Here is an 11,803-nt window from a genome sequence, read left to right on the forward strand (position 1 = left end):
CACATTATGATGACAATCCATTACTGAAGATAACATGAAATAATTTTCAAAGCTCCAGAGCTTCCAATCGCTAAGCATCACTTCCTAACACCCTTGATCATGATCAGTAATTTTCTGTACTGCTTCCAAAGTAAACCTGCACCACACCCACACTGCCAGAACTACTGCTAAGTTCTTTGGCTCGGGCTCGTGACGGACGCCCAGGAACACTCACAATTCAAGCCAGGTGTCTAATAACCCTTGTAAAAAGCACAGTAAGACTTTAACACCTAGAAATGGATTAATAAGTCAGCACAGTGGAGGAGGAAGGGCTTGCTGGTAGCTGCCTAAGCCATCTAATAAACTGAAAAAGAAGTGAGTGTTTACAACTCCGTGACATTTTTCTCCCTACACGCCAAGCCTGCTATACTTAGATGTTGCTTGAAGAAGACATGCGTTGGACAAGGGCCCACAGATCCTCTTTGTGCTTCATGGTTCCTGCCAGCTCTTCCTCTCTTTCAAGCAGCATTTACTGCACTGCGCTGGGATTTTGGGAGAGCAATGCTGTGTTTATTCCTAGCCCTGTCATCTCCACATCTGTCTCTGGCCACCTGGTTATGACCTGAAGTGGGAACTAAGAAATGTACTCTTGGGAACTAAGAAATGTAAGACTGAATCTCCTTCACCTGAAGGGGTTATTGATGCAGGACTCTCGATTCATGGTCACCAAGCCCACTGATCTGGCATTACACACAGAGTGGGTGGCCTGTCCTTTACCACAACAGCCTTTCCCCTCCTTGTGGAAATCAGTATTCCACCATTCAGGGCAACTGACTTCGAGGCTATCAAACTAGGTAGAATGCAATATGTTTAACCCAGCCCATGCATTTTTTGCAGGCTTCAAAGCTAGGTACAAACCACAGCAGGAAATAATATTTTTACCTAGCATACACTATGATAACCAATGCACTTATTTTTTTATCACCTTAATCCTTTAAAACAAGCAAACGGACCAAAACCAAATTGCAGGCCTACAGAAGCTTATTTCTGACTCTCAGCTGGACTTAAAATTATCTTATAGAAAATTAGGCTGATGGATACCAGCCATTGGTCCTACAGAAGCTTATTTCTGACTCTCAGCTGGACTTAAAATTATCTTATAGAAAATTAGGCTGATGGATACCAGCCATTGGTCCTTTTTAGCACAGAAAGTACTTTTCAGATACTGTCGTGAAAAATTAACCATGTTCTTTGAAAGAAAGAAGGACTTGAATAACAATCTGCCATCAATCAATCGTGTGCAAACAGCAGCAGCTACTCCTTGTGCTTGAACTCTGTTCATTGGACATTCTCCCCCAGTACCTGCACTGACAGATCTTCACTGGATAATTTATTATCAGACACTGATGACTGTATTAGCAGCCCCTTCACTTCTATTTTTGGATTGCGTGACCCAGGACACCGTTAATTATGGCAAAATAATCAGCTATACAAGAAAACATCATCACAAAAAAAGTGGATGTGATGGAACGGGGGACAAGTGAGATAAATGTGGTGTAACTGGTCAGGGATCAGCTCTTGAAGCATCTTCATATGCAACCATAACATGGAAAAGAGCTGAGGAACTAACTCAACACCAAACAAGAGCTTCCTCCTCAATGTTTCATCTCCTTCTGAAGATGAATTTTGTTGGGTGCTTTCAGGTGGATGCTACGACCAGTCACAGTCTAGAAGATGAAAGATTGCATCAGCAGAACCTTCACAAAAACACCAGGGATCACTATCTATGATCATCCAGCTGCAGATCAGACTTCTGGGAAAGGATTTCAGGAGGAATCTGGTGACTCATTCACCAGGACTCCTGTGTGCCTGGGTACTGCTTGTCTGTCAGGCAATACGAGTGAAGAATCCATGATTACCACGAAACAGGCAATCTTTGCCCTTGGAGAAATTTAAAAAGTAACGGCATGATCAAGCTTCTGCCGGGAACGAGAGACTTTTTAAATCCTGTCTCTGGGCAGAGGATACAACAAATGACCTTCTGAGGCCCTAATAATCATATTTCTAATGGAAAAATGGAGCATTTTCTGACCTGGCCAGTAGACAAAGTTCATGCTTTTCCTTCTCAATTCTCTTTCAGGCAGAGCGGGCTGCTGTTTAGATAAATACACTTGGAAAAACTGGATCGAGGGATTGCCATCTAGAGAGAGCTGAGGTTGGGAAGTTTTGCTTTCTCCATTTTCTAGACTGCCTGTTAGACAGGAAGAAGAGAAGCCTCAGGGAGGAAAAAGTTTAAGCTCTTATTCACAGCTGAAGCCTTGATACCCTCTTGACCCTACCTGCCTGAAGGTAGGAACTGGCTTAAATGCATTCTTAAATCAGGAATCTGACAGAACAAATGACTCATTTAACTCAAGGGAGTCTGTGCTACAGCCAGAATTGGAATCCACGTACACAAGTTGTTGGACTGTGAATCAGTAACAAATTTATCCTTTGCCTCTCTGTGGTACTGCAAGAGGGAAACGCTTGATGTTTATGTGATTTAACACAAGCCATGCTAAGTACTGTACCTAAAATGGAACATATAAATGGTGGATGGGGAAGGGGAGGCAGAGGAATAGGCTGGGAGGGAGAAGAATTAGGGATGACATTTTATGTCTTTTAAAAGTCTGACCTTTTGGAAATATCACTGTGTACGTTTTAAATATTAATAAAGGCAGTAGCTGTTAGGAGGCACAGGGCTGTTGTCAGGGGGTGACCTTTTATTGAAGTAAAAGAAAATTGACAGTTTTATTAGCCACAGACTACTGCAAACAGAAGCTACAGGAAAAAAGCAAGCAAGAAAGCTGTCACTGTAATTAGCTACATTCTGTAAATTAATCTGAGATGTGTCTGTGCTTAAACATCGCTGCGGGTCCCTCTGTATCTTAGCCCCGACTTACAAACAGCTCGAGAGTTAAAAAGAATAGCATCTCCCATTTCAGTTCTCTCAAGAGATACTGTTCCTAGAGAAAACAACCAGGACACTGGGATCTTCATGGCTCTCTGATCATCACTTCTGTGTCCCTCTCTGTGCACCACCCCCCTCAGCTCTGAGCAAGGTGAGAATTCTTTTCAAGCAACACCAACAGGCACTAGATCAAGGATCAGACAGCAATTACCTCAAACCTATTTTTGCTTTTCAGGACTAATTCATTAAAAGATGCTTCTTCAAATTACCTAGACTTACTCAGACTAGAATTTTGATGCTACATGATTAGGAAAGAAACTATCACTCTGATTCTTCATCCCAAACTGGGGTTTTTACTAGAAGTAAGCTGACTTAACTACTTGTCTTCATTTTGCTAGCAGTAATCTCAAGGGTTCTGCTATGCGTAGTCGAAGGCCAGATGATACAGCACAGCTGTGTAACCTTGGCTCCAGCTCCTGAGAAAATTGCTAAATTGTGAGAATGGGCTGTGAAAAACAAATCGAGTAGACCTGTCCAAGGCAAGAAAAGTAAAACTGTAGGGAAAGGTGAGATTGCTCAGATAGGTGAGTTACAAACTCAAGGACTTGAGAGGAAAAAAAATTGCCACCAACATGAAAATGTTTTAAGCCCTGCAGGGAAAAAAACCCCACACCCAAAAGAGACTTGGAAGTTGATGGTACATCATCAAGGATCTCTGTTCCAAAGGAGAACAGAGGTCATTCCTTCCCCACCTGACTGCTGACTGCCTAGCCACTTTCTTTTATCCAGGCAAAGAAACAGGTTTACAAAGAGTTAATTCAGACTCTTCAACTCCTAGTGGGAATGAGGGATCAGAGAAGGAATGAAAAACAAAGGAGAGCCGTTGCTTGTCCTTCGGATATCCTTTAGTGACAAGCACGGTGCTACATAACGTTTTTGCACTTCACTACCATTTACTTAATGTGATAAGATAAGGTCTTTCATGTGTTTCAGCTCCATTCAGTGGTGGGTGGTTTTTTGTGGGTTTTTTTTTTGGTAACTTAGAGTTCACACCACAGAAAAAGCCGGTTTATAAATTATATCTAGAGGGCAAAATCTGTCCTTTATGTCTCATGCTGCAGAAGGTATTTTAATGCATTAGATTTAGAGCTGATGTGCGCCCCACGAAGCCAGCTGAATCCCTCCTTGAACATGGGGACACCGCTAAGGATAATGGGGATGAGGAGGAGTTAGGAGTAGTGAGCAGCATGGGCTTCACTCCAGAGGGAAAAGAGTCGGCTTGTCAGCAAGCTCCAGCATGAAAAGAATGAGGATCTGCTTTAGTGAGTCCAAAGGAGGCCACCAAGTTAATCAGAGGGATGGAGCACCTCTGCTACTGGGGTTGTTCAGCCTGGAGAAGAGAAGGTGTAGGGGTGACCCAGCTGTGGCAGGGCAAGGGGTGATGATTATAAACTGGCAGAGGAGAGGTTCAGGTAGGACATTAGGAAAAAAATTCTTCCCTATGAGGCTGATGAGGCACTGGGAGCCCAGAGATGTGGCTGCCCCATCTCTGGAAGCGTTCAAGGCCAGGCTGCATGGAGCACTGAGCAACCTGGTCTAATGGAAGGTATCACTGCCCAAGCCAGAGGGGTTGGAATTAGAGGGTCTTTAAGGTCCCTTCCAACCCAAACCATCCTATGGTGATCCATCTCTCAGCCAAGGACAAGCACACTTACCACAAACCAGCCTTGCTGGTGTAAGCAGTGGTTGCTGGCTAATCTGTAGATCCCGGGTTTTCCTACTGATGGAGGAGGTTCAGCTCACACCAAAGAAAGCTTCCAGCACCTCGTTATCTAAAAGTCTCTCATATCTCTTCTGTGTAGCCTCCCGTGGGCAGCTCCAGCTATTTCTCTCTTCCTTCTGCATTTCCAGCTCCCTCCTTCCTGTCCCCAGCACGGCCACCAAACCCTGTCTGTCCCTCATGTGACATCTTGCCCTTTCTGTCCCTTCCTCCTCACATCACGACCAGCAGACTCCAACTGCCCCTCTCCCAGCTAATCACTCTTCATCACCCACAGCTGTGAGGGCAGGGCTGTTCCCACTCTTTGGTAATTAACACACCTGCGATGCATCAGGGGCAAGAGTGCCTTCAGCACTGCCTCTGTCCACCCACATCCTACTGCTCAAACACACTCCAAATAGGCACACAGAAGTATAACCAGAACTTTAGAAAATTACTTTTTTTTTTTTTTTTTTTTCTTCCCCCCCGGGGTTATGTTCTGTAGCTGACAAAACACAAGCTGCGTTTGTTTGTAAAAACTGGCAGGATGGGGAAAGGTAAGCCTAAACCAAATATTTATTCTGAATGACAGACTTTAATCAGTTAATTCACAGAGAGACGTAAACGTGAGCTTGAGAACAAGCTAAAAATATTGTCAGGAAGTCATGGGTAAATCAAACAGGAGAGAAAAGACGGTGAAGTAATTATAAAGAGATTTACAAGTCTCTTGCCTGGAAAAAATATTCCGGGCTCTGCTATTCTTTAAAGTCCAGGAAGGTACTTTAGACAGAGAATGACAACAGTAACACAGAAACACTGAAGGCATCTACATCTCTTACTGTTTAGTTCTATTTAGAGGAGCCAAATTTCTCCTTCCTCTTTTCTCTTAGTGTTGACAAAGTTTAGGATGCCTTGAGGGCGTTTTCATGTTACAATGATGTGGAACACCCAGGAAAGGGAGACAAGTCACTCCACTGAAACTGAGGGCACAACCAGTCCATCCCAAGGGAGGCAGACCTGGCACCCAGCACTGCAATGCAGCTGTTTAACAGCACACGGAAGGTCAAGCACCCCTCGGGGAAAAAAGCTCCCACTGAAAGCAATTCCTTCTGACATCAATGGAAACCACTCCCTATGACTTTACTCCCTCACATCCCCACCGGCACCCACCCTCAAATTATCCAAAACCTGAAGGTTATGTCAGCATTTACATATCTTTATATAAAGAGAAAAGAAACGTGTATTATAAAGGAGACTAGTTGCCGGCTAGAAGTTGATATGTCATTTTGTGGTGGTGTCACTAAACTTCTGCTGGGTGAAATCTGTGTCCTCTCTCAAGGCAGAACAGTCATTACCCTAACAGTTACCGAGTCTGCAAAACTCCAGTGTGAATGATAGAGTTATTTAGGGATGTAAGGGAAAAACAGACTAAAAGAGAAGCTGCTGCAGTACATTTTGCAACAACAGGAATGAAAACCTTTACAAAAACAAGTTGTTAGAGCAATTTTCCTTGATTAAGTTATGGGACCTAAAAAAGAAGGATGCCTCATCTTTAGAGAGAGGACGTTTGAAGACACTGAGTAGGCTGGGGAAGAGCCTTTGCAGAAGGGATTAAACTTGTTTGAGACAACAGAAATGTATCTGCTCCGAATCAACAAAATGCAGTCTGTCAATAACTGAGACTCTTTGCCCTCAGCTATGGGCGGGGAGTCTTCTGAGCACCTTCCATCCCAATCTGTATATTTATACTAAAGTAACAATAGCAAAACACAAAATAATGCTCTTTGATGCTGCATTTTCCCTTTGTATCAGGAAAATGACTCAGTTTTGTGGTTTCCAGAGAGATGCAGGCAATGACCAGAGGACAGAAGTGTAATGGGTAAATCAAATTTTCTCCTTTGCTTTTCAGAAATATTTTGCTTCTCCCCAGTCCCTGGCATTTATAGCTGCCTTGAAGTTGAAAAGCAGATTTCTGCCGAACCACAGCCTAAGGAAACTCCTTGGTGTAAATGAAAAACAAGTTACTCTCCAGGGAAATGGCAAAAGATTTCAGCTTTTTGTCTGGAGATCTGAAGAGATGAAACATCAAATACATACGAGGCATTCAGATACAGCAAAGAGTAAGAAACCCTTATACCCAGTCTATGAGTGGTACCTTTTTAATGCACTCTTGTCTACAAAATCACTTCCTGCAAATCTATTCATGCCTGTGCAGAGACCCTGCATTAATCTTATAAACCACTAAACCCTCCGAATTACTTGGATGACCCAAAGTCAGAAAATTTTACTTCAGTGATGCTTAGCACCTGGTATAAATCAAAGTTACAATTGCAATCAAAGGAGAAGTCTAGACCAAAACACATCATCCATCAAAACCATACCTGGGATACCTAGGGAGTGTGACAGGAAAATATGCAACATGCCTAATGATACACAACAGAAGACCACAATTATCTGCTGAAACAAGATATTCTTTTGGAAAAGGAATGACTGGTACATATTCATATATCTATTTGTGTTTGCAGCTTGGCACACCAAAAGGCAAAGTAGGGCAAAGGTCTGGGTGGGTTTTTTTTTCCTCCCCTGGTTCTGAGGTCTTCCTCAGAGTAGAAAAAGTAAGCTTTCATTTTCTTTAAGAACTAGTATTAAAATAGATTTGCACCATAAAGATAGCTGTTTTCACGCTGCTGTTTCAGCTAAAATATTATCTGGTCTCAGCAGAAGTGTTAACATTTGAATTATCCATTTTTTTTTTTTTTTTCCTTCTGAACTGCAAGGAAGTTACATGATACCAAACAACGGTGGCAGGGCACAGAAGAAAGCAGTCCAGATAAACAGGAAGAGAGTAGAAAGCTTGAAGATGTAAGAAAGGGAAGGATAAGTCTTTTTAGTTATTTTTAAAGAAATCAGACAGTTAATATTTACAGAGCACGTTGCATCTGGAGGGACGTGCAGGTGTTTTGGCATGTTCTGGAGATACTGGAAATATCCAGGCCAACATTTTGAAGTCAACACAGGCATTTTGATCAACAGTCTGTTCTGTCTTTGCACATACATTTCCTGAGGGTGTTTCCTACCTCTACCAGAGCATGGCGCAAGCAGCTTGTGCTTGCACCAGGGAGATGAGTGGGGAAAATTACTTCTTAAAGCATATGGTAAGCTGGGCTGGCTCCATGACAAATAAATTATATGTTATCTGCTAACAGCAAGGATGAAGAAGAAACAGAGAAGATGCTCAGGTCTCCTGGCTCAAAAAGTTACGGCCAGCTGTTACCAGTCAAAGTTTGTTATTTATTTGACATTAAATGTCACGCCATTCTGTGTCCAGTGAATAAAAGCCTTAAATGCCCAGTGCTTTCAGTACAGCAGCTTTCACGATGAAGAAAATTCCCGGTTCTATCCAGAGAGCAGTTAACAGTTTCTTCTCCCCTAAAACACTGGTCTCCACTGAGGTTAACAGGCTTCACAATACCCAGCAGAACAACCACTCATTTTCTTTCAGCAGTAGATGCTCCTTTCGTTTTCCACAGGTTTTTTGTTGTTGGTGTTTTTTTTTTAATGCAGCACCACCATGTAGTGGTGCTTATAGCAAAATTGTCTTTGATTAAGTGGAAGAGACAAAGTCCGGTGACTCGGGCTAGAGATTTTCTGTGTGATTGAGGCAATTAGAGTCTGAGGCCCTCATTTTCCTTGATTTTTTCTTTATGGTAACAACAGGCATACCTCAGCTAGGCCTGTAATTCTTCAAGGCTCCTTACATGCAACAGAGAACAGGCTAAACTGCCTTAAGGTAGTGGTCCCCTTCCCTGACAATTCTGGAAACTGCCTGGAATCTTTACAGTTAAATGAGCAGCTGACGCTTCAGCTCCCAGGGTATAACACTACCTTGCTACCCTCGAGAATACTACTTCAGAGATCAAAACACATCCAGACCACATGGTCTTACAGGAATGTTGATATTTTTTTAAACAAGCCCTATAAAGACCATTCAGTTTCATTAAGACCTACATGAAAGTCTGTGCTTAATTGCAGGTATGCTAGTTTGGAAATCTTTTTGAGTAGGACCACCCTGGAAAAACAAAGTTCCCTCTGACTGAAAGCTGTTAGACAAATGCATCAGCTTTACCCCTGCAGTGATTTAAACCTCTGCAGAGATAGAATTCTCATTTAAAGATTTTTTTGCAGCCAGTCTCTTCAGGAGTCTTAGCAGCTTCAGCTTCAGATATCCCAGTTGTGGGTTTGTTTATGGGTAGATGTCTCTATCTCAGCTGGACAGAGTGCAGAGGAGAGTCAGGAAAACAAGCAGAGGCCTAAAAACACAAGCTAAAGAACTGGACTTGGTGACTCTCAAGAAAAATAATAATTAAAAAAAGGTAGTACTTCCAAGACATTCACAGGACAGGAGTCTAGACTGGCAGATCACAGAAAGAAGAGATTTGAATTGTAGCAGAGAAGATTCCTGTCCAAAGTCCAAGAGCACATTCCTCCTATCCATTCAATCAGAAACACATTCCTCTTCTCCCTAATTCTTCCACTATTCAACCATAAAAGTACATAGATCCTTTATTATTTTAGCTTTTGTATTTTACTGAAACTATTTTGATTGTGGCATGGATGTGATTTCAGAGAGATAGTTACAAACTCAAACCTTTGTGTCCAGTAATACTGAGAAATCAAATTTTCCTGGAGAGCAAGAAGCAGTTTCAAACCAAATTTAGAGGAGTGAGCTATAATGGGAGACTTTTACAAAAGGTAGTTTTGAGGTTCTCATCATTTTTCTTAATTCAAGAAAAGATTTAAAAAGACTGAAAAAGTAAAATGATCTCTGAAGCCTTTTTCAAGTATTTGAAGGATACTGACAGTGTTTCCTGCCTGGACATTTCTCTGTGGGAGCCCAAGCCACTGTTTGTGGTTCAGATTTTTCCCCATACATCTGCTTTCTTTTACCACGCCCGTCAAGTGCTTTCCTGGAGCAACATATGCACAAAACACACGTGTCTGTGTGATCCCCTTCAGTCCTGGACTGAAAGTTGCACCTGAGTGCAGAAGCAGCTGCCTGAGACTTTTCCATCCCATCCACACCGAGTACCTCCAAAAGGAAGAAGGGGCATCACAAACACTTACATTGGTCGTAAATTCAGCTGTGAACTACTGGCAAGCAGCTGGTCTCCAAAGAAGAGGCTCTTCTCTGACACCAGCCCCAAGCCATTGCTTAATGTGGTGCACTCAGACTTTGCCCAATGCTGCAAATTCCAGCGGCCATTCAAATATAAAATTAATCTGTTTGCTAAAATGTCAAAGGAGTGAGAAAAAGCAGACACCTATAAGGCTTTTTACTCGATCTCAGGAGCTCCTTGATGCTTTTTTTCAAAGCAGTATTTCCAGAAACTGATTAAAAACAAGCTGCAAGTTTATGGAGAGTCATTTGTATAAAGATGCAACAAGGGGAAAATCAGAATTAAGCAAGTTCATTATTTTCCTGCTGGAGAAAGAGGCTGGAGGGCTGCACTCAGCCATCCTGTGCAATCCCAAAGGCACAAAACTTCAAAGCAGCTAACTCCTGTGTGTGATGGTCGCCTCGTGAATTAAGAACTGTCTAGAGGCTTCACGCATAAACCTGAGCTCTGCTGTTACAAGAAACAGTATTTCCCTTCAGTATAAATAAAACCTACATCTGGATTTTGAATTCTTTGTTCACACTCCTATGTTATGATTGTTCCCGAGCCGTTTTCTCTTTCCCCGGGAGGTGCAAGAAAGCAGCTTAGCCAAGCCAAACAACGCTGTTTGTCGTATAAGGAGACTGGCTGGCAGTCTCTCTGGCCAAATACTTTATCTTTGGTCTACTAGGAAAGAAGGAATAGGGCACACTTTAGAGAACTCTTGAGGACAGAGTTATTGATATGCTGGCAAAGCCCAGGCAGAGGGAATGGATCTTTGGTTCCCCATTCAGTAATGCTGTTAATTTGTTCACATGCAGCAGTGGCAGATTCCAGACAAATGAGTGTGTGCAGAACAAATTGAAACCTGGGCTGGTGCAGAGCTGCTCTCGTGGACACACCACCTGCTGAAAGCTATGGGAACATGCTTTTGGATTTGGCTTTTGGGTCAATGGATAAAGCATGCATCTGCCACGATGTGATACACGGGTATTTTCTGTCATCACAGAGCCCTCTGTCACCCCTTCCAAAACAATGAAAATGCTTTTGCCAATTTTTAGGCTTCTTTGGGCAGTAAACATCATAAATACGTTCTACAATTAGTCACAATCTAATTGCACCTATACGTTAGGTTCCAGTTTTAGTTGCACCACCACAAACTGTAACATAATTAACACTTCTGACGCAACAGATTTCTGGAGCCTTTATTTACACGAGTGCTGTAGCACCCAAAATTCTCTATGCCTGCTCTCTGACAGAGTACTGCATTTGGAAATCGTGAGTGGGAGTTTAAAATAGGTTCTGCATGCAGCTCACACTGTTCCCATCTCTGACATCCGTATGAGGTTTGGACAATCTGGAGTTTTCTTTGAAAGGCCTCACTCTGTTTTGCAAAATAAAGTTCTACGCTTGCTGCTATTAGGCTCTGCGAGTTGCAGAGCTTTAAGATGTCACTAACACAATAAACCATGACGTTTACAAACAGCCCGATGGCGAAATAGACACATACAGGATCAAATATTTGCCACACAAGCAATCAAACAAATGGATAAACATGAAGAAAATTATTATAGAACTATAAATGTTCTATTATTAACCAGCAATCTGCATATATTCCTCCAATTAATGCCTAGAAAGGAGACGCGAGTCTGCTGAAACTTAATTACCGGCACAACACTTTGTTGATTAGAAATGCAGTAGCAGTCACTGCTTCTACTCCATTTATACAGGGCCCATAATAATAAGCCAAGGGATGTCAGTCACTGCTTTCCTGCCAGTAGTTCCTGCTGTAGCAATAGCTTCTGGTGTAAATGCACTCCTCCACTCATGTCACTCAGCTCAGTAATTGCCTTGCCACTCACATAAAGAAAACAATTTCCGGCTTTGATGGGATTTTGTCGGCTATGCGAAACCGCTCCTGCAATCTCTGCAGCGAGGTGTTAGGTGGGCTACTTTGGT

This window comes from Hirundo rustica, chromosome 3 (assembly GCF_015227805.2).
Source record: "Hirundo rustica isolate bHirRus1 chromosome 3, bHirRus1.pri.v3, whole genome shotgun sequence".
In the NCBI taxonomy this organism is placed as follows: domain Eukaryota; kingdom Metazoa; phylum Chordata; class Aves; order Passeriformes; family Hirundinidae; genus Hirundo; species Hirundo rustica.